This window comes from Dermacentor andersoni, chromosome 3 (assembly GCF_023375885.2).
Source record: "Dermacentor andersoni chromosome 3, qqDerAnde1_hic_scaffold, whole genome shotgun sequence".
Classification (NCBI taxonomy): domain Eukaryota; kingdom Metazoa; phylum Arthropoda; class Arachnida; order Ixodida; family Ixodidae; genus Dermacentor; species Dermacentor andersoni.
Genome location: NC_092816.1, coordinates 13,301,880 through 13,307,898, shown reverse-complemented (window position 1 = coordinate 13,307,898; position 6,019 = coordinate 13,301,880).

Here is a 6,019-nt window from a genome sequence, read left to right as displayed (position 1 = left end):
CCGGGCTCAGGCCACCCAAGCATTATGTGCGGTGATGCATAGCCTTTACACCGCTGCCCGGGTCCCCTGGATTGCCCATAGTTTGTCGTGTAGTTCCGAGCTCGTCCGAGCGCTTAGCCATCGCTCACCGAGAAGGTCCAGTTTTACGTTGTCCTCTACATATATTGATCTGATCTATGTGCATTACCATAATATGTGTGCCATGTCTGCGTGTTCGTGCTTGCAGAGTTTGCAGCTCGCATCTGGGAATTGTCTTCAATTTACTCTGTTTAAATGTGCTGGGCTTCGGAACGTTCTGGTTTGCGACATTCTCCAATCTGTTTCTTGAGATCTGTCGAGTTGTTCGCGGGGTTGTGGGCATGCTTCTCTTTGTTTCGTATAGTGTGTCAGTATGTCGTGGTACGTGACCAGTCTGTCCCTGTCGTCTTGTATCGCTACTTCGTCGTCGTCGCCTCCTCCGTGTTCTCCATCGCCTACGCCGCAGTCCTCCCCGCTTTCCCGGGGGTTGCGTGATGTTGGGCCGTCACTGTCCGAGCCGCGGTGGGTTGGTTAGTTCTCGCGCGGCTCGGTGGGCCTTCTCGTTGAGGTTGTGAGGGGCATTCGTGGTTACTTCTCCCATATGTGCCGGGATCCATTTGAGGTGTTTGGGTGTGATTTTGCCGTTCTTGAAGTCTTCTGTTCTGCGGTTCCGGATTTTGGCCGCCTCGGTGGAGACCCAGCCCTTTGTGAAGTTCCTAATGGCCGTCTTGGAGTCGCTGGTTATTGTACTGTCTTGTTTCCAACCGTTGATTACAGCCAATGCGATTGCCGTTTCTTCCGCTACTTCCGACGATCTCGACCTTACGGAGCCCGCAGTGACGGTCTTTCCTTTCGTGCCTACGACTGCCATTGCGAAGAGGGAGGTACCCTCGGGGGTGCCGGGCGGCGTCTACGAAGAGCACTCCCTTCCGCGCGCCGTGGTTCTTGAGAATCGCTTTCGTGCGGCATTTTCCTATCTCGACATTGTGGACGAGGTGCATCTTCTTCGGGATATTTTCCGTGTTTATTGCGGCTCGGACGTCTGGGTGAATCTGCCTCTTGGGCCCGTTTATTCCGTGGTAGTTTATGCCGATCTTTTCCATGATTTCTCTGCCTGCCCTGGTTACGGAGAGTCTTTCGAGTTGCGCTATTTTCTGTGCTTTCGTGATTTCCTCCAGCGTGTTATGTGCCCCGATTTATAGTAACCTTTCGTTTCTTGTGTATTGGGGGAGACCCAGTGTCGTTCTGTACGCTTTTCTAATGAGCGATGAGCGCGTCGATCTTGTCTTGCTCAGCCTTGTTGCAGTGGACGAACGCCGTCACGTACGCGACGTGGCGGATCGCGAAGGCCTGGACGAGCCGTACGACTTTCTTTCTTTAATTCCCCTTCTGTTGTTGGAGACCCTCTGTATTAGCCGAACGGTCGCCGTGACTTTCTTTTCCAGGCGCGTTATATTTTCCGCGTTTGTCAGCGCCTTCTCTAACCGCCGACGCTTGAATAGAAAAAGTGCGCGAATTTGAAAGCGTAAGGGTATTTCCGTGTGTATGAGTGAGTTCAGGTCCAAATTTTGCAGTCCTCAACCTACTATAAGTATAAATTCCTCGACAAATGAAGAGCTGTCAGCAGCAGTAGCGAGGTGCTTCCTGAGCAGCACACGGTAGCGCGTATAGTTGGTTTGCATAAAGGTTAGGCCTTTAGAAAAAAGCACAGATTTATTAAAAGAGCAATGAATCGAGCTAGCTGGTGACTGTTCATAGTTTCTTCTTGTGAATGACAAGTGCTGTGTACGTAATCCGTGGTCGTCGTCTTTGTTCCCGTCCTCGTCATTAATTACACAGTGAAGGAAGAAACTACAAACAGATTTATTAACTAAAACTTGCTGCTGGGCTAGCTGGTATATCATTCGAGCTTAATAATGGCGCGGGAAATATATAACATGGACATGAAATGGATATTGACGTGATACTTTCGACCAATCATATTTTTTTGTTAAATTAAGGTTGAAATAGTGGAAGATATCATGTCAGTACCCCTTGAAGCATGCACAGGACAGGCGCCAACTTCCAGTTGATTTATTCCAAAAAGATTCCTTCCCTCTTTTCCCCAATAGGACACAGGCCATCTCTTAAATAAAGATTTGTTCAATCAATCAATTTCAGAAAGCGTACGTCGAAGTGAACTTCAGGCGCATGCGTATTCGCACACATACAAACATCAACCATGTGCATGATCCACATCTTTTGTACAGGCTCATCTAAGCACTTCTGCTCATAACTAAAGAGGGAGAATGACGGAACGTTGACGCATTGGGCTCCCTTTTCCTTTATATGGAAAACCCCAATTAACTCTCGGGCAACTTGTTCGCGGCTCTTCCCTCTTTAGCGACGAGCAGAGGGCTTTAACGCAACAGCGTTAAGGGCCCCGTGCCGCAGAAAATCCGCTGTCGGCGGAGTTGTCTGTGAGCGAAAATTTCCGTATATATTTAGGTATATGTATATGCCACGCCTTGTTATATGACATGCGGTATATGCGGGTAATTTTGCCACACCATTCTATTACTAAAGTTGTTCATATCTTGCTTTACATTTTTGACAAAGTTATTCCTCGGAATTTTGAGAATGACAGTCCGCAAACAAATGTCATGAAACAAAACACCGACAGCGCATGGCTTTTATGTGAAATCTTCTCAGACTTAATTATTAAAAGTGCGAAACAATAACAGAAACCTGAACAAGATGTTTCTTTCTTTATTTTTTTTTTTTTTTGGGGGGGGGGGGGGGGTGCTGCGCATTGCCCCCGGGTTCTGCCCGTGCCAGAAAGCTCGCCTTCGTGCATAGCGTTGGTCGCCAGCGCTTCGCCGTAAACATTTCGGTTACATAAGGCTGCAGTTGCCGGGAAGCGTGAGAAGCAGTCAGGGATCTTTGAACGCTATCGGGCGCTTAAGCATCCACCAAATTTTTTAGATACGGCTGTATAAACGATATGGGCCTTCCATGGTTGGAACCCAGTGACACCATCCTCTTGGACCTAGGCCCGTTTCCGGCGGCTCCACAATTTCAAGAAGCTACCAGGTACGCGGCGTCGGAGCTAGCATGCATCAGAGCGGCGGCGGCCGCCGCGTCGCGTCGGTGCAGCGTCTGGCACAAGACACCGACGCATATGGCGTCTCAAGAAATCGCTTCTGTTGCGGCGGGCGCCTCAAATGGCGTGCCGTCCCAACCGAAACCCGGTACGGAGGAAGACGGCATGGATTTTTCCGAAGCTTTAACTCCTCGTAAAGATGAAACTAATACAACGCTTCTCACGGACGCTGAGGACCTGCGGCGGTTTACGAGAGAACCCGACGAAGAGGGATGGCAGACGGTGCTAACGCTCCGCCAAAAACGGCAACAAGCGAAGGAACGCCTGCAGGCAAAACGGAACGACCCTTCGCAGAAGGAACAGAACTCGCCCCCATATGCATCCGCCGACGCAAGGTGCGACGGAACAAGTTACCACCACTGCCGCGGGATGACTTTAAGATCATGCTCCGCCCGCACCAAGGACTCCCGTTGAAAACTCTAACCAGTCCGATGCTCGCAGAAGCAGTGATCGCGGCCTGCCACAACAAAGTAAAGGGTGAGCATTTTATACTGCGCATAAAACAGGGCTCAAACATCGCAATAGTCTCAACGTCTGAGGAAGAGACAGCTAATCTCCTACGCAAGATCACAGCTCTCACAGTCAATGGCAAGACGCACGCGTTCAATGCGTACGCTGCCACAGGAGAAGGCGCCGTCAGAGGTGTCATTCATGGACTGCCGCCGCACACGCCCGGAGAGACAATCAAGGCAAACCTCCGAGTCCGTACCCAGGGCATCGAGATAATCCAGGCAAGAATGCTAGGGGACTCGAAGAGCGCAGTCATCACATTCCTCGGCACGGTCCTACCGTGGTTCGTCTACTATTGCGGTGGGGAAATGGCGTGTCATCCAAACCGCAACTCGGTGCAGGTTTGCAAGATTTGTCACAGCGTCGGCCACCGCACGGACGTTTGCCCGCAACCGGACACAAAAGTGTGTGGAATCTGTGGGGCGCTCGAGCCCGAAGACGGACACGAGTGCTCACCGCGATGTGCCGCTTGCGGGGGGCAGCACCTCACGGGCGACCGAAGCTGCAAGAAACGCCTGAAGCAAACACGACCACAAGACCGACCGAGAAGCGGAGCGCACAAAGCTGCTCAACAACACCGACCCCGGTGGTTTGCAACAGAAGACGAAGAATTGGAGCTCAGTGACTTTCCGAAGCTCCCTCAACGTCAAGAGGGGAGCCCCTCCAAATTCTGACAAGAAGGAACATCGAGATCCAGATCGAGATCGCGTACCAGGCGGCGGAGTCGTCAGAGATCTAGGTCAACATCCTTGGCACGCAATGTCAAGCCTCTAGCCCCCAAACAGGAGAGGGCTCCGCAGGCTAAACATCAGACGGCGGCCATCGCCTCACAACAGGTAAGCTGGGCGCGAATAGTGTCTCGCACTGCCGATCCAGTAACTCAGAGTCCAGCCTATCAAAAAATCTTAGAGGAGAACAGAATTTTAAAGGACAGCCTTGCAGAAATTCGAAGGGAGCTAGATGATTTGAAACAAAGGAATGAGCCCCACACGACCAAAGCCAAGCCAGGAGAAACCAAGAACGCGAACACACAGGTGACCGGAAAAGACGATAAACTGGATACCATATCCCGACAAATCCAACTTCTTTTCGCAGAGCTGTACAAGCTCAAACGACAGATAGAGGACTCCTCTTCTCATGCCACGAAAGAGGGACCGAACAAACGAAAATGTGCCAGCCCGGGAGCTCCTGCACGCAGACCTAAAGAGAGAGAGCTGACCGACAGCGAAAGTACTATAGATGGCTAATCGCCACACGAGAGTAGCCGAAAACCTCGAGGTCTGGCAGTGGAACTGCAGGACTCTTAGAACTAAACACGCAGCCCTTTTGAGTTTTATAGATGCGACGCCTGTTCCCCCGGATATAATATGCATACAAGAACCAGGCAAGAACATACCGAACCTCAGAGGATACAAGATGCACACGCACCCTGACCATCCTCAGATAGCAGCACTGACACGGGCGGACATAGCGGTGAGCGTGGACTACGTCCCTAACTGCGGTGTCCAACATCAGGTTCTCACGGTCTGGCCATGTAGACGCTGCAAGCCAAAAACAGTTATTGCCAACGTCTACAGCCCACTTAGAGATAGGAAGGCAAAGTTCGACGTGCTAGTGACGGCCGCATTGCGCAAAGTGAAAAGCAACGACCGGGCAATTATCCTAGGGGACTTTAACGTTCCGCACTCTGATTGGGGCTATGATCGAGGCACTCCTAAGGGCCAAAGGCTAGCCGACCTCGCGGAGGAGCATAAGCTGGTCCTGCTGACGCGACCGGATGAACCAACCAGAACGGGAAACAGTGTAGTCAAAGATACCACGCCGGACCTAACTTTCAGCAACAATGACAGAGGTGTTACCTGGACCAACCTAGGCGAAGACCTTGGCAGTGATCACTGCATTATTAGTGTCTCAGTTAACACGACGCGGGTTCGCCATAAATGAGGAAAAGCCACCATAACCGATTGGACAGCTTATAGACAGAAGCAAAGGCAGGCCACACCGTGCGATAGTGCTACAGAATGGACGGAATTCATCAGGAGAATACACAGAAGCACTACACGGGAAATATCGACAACAGTCGAAACATCGGCAGTAGACAGGCATCTACTACACCTGTGGGAAGCGCGGAGAAGTCTGACCAAACGTTGGAAGAGACAGAGACACAACAGAAAACTCAGGATCAGGATAGCCAGACTTGCGCAGGAAGCCAGTGAGTACGCGCAGCAGCTGCAAGACACCAATTTCCTTCAGTTTTGTGATGCACTCAAAGGAACGCTTAGCACAAAGCGAACATGGGCTATTCTGCGCAGTATGATAGATCCGACAGGAACACGGACCACCACAAAC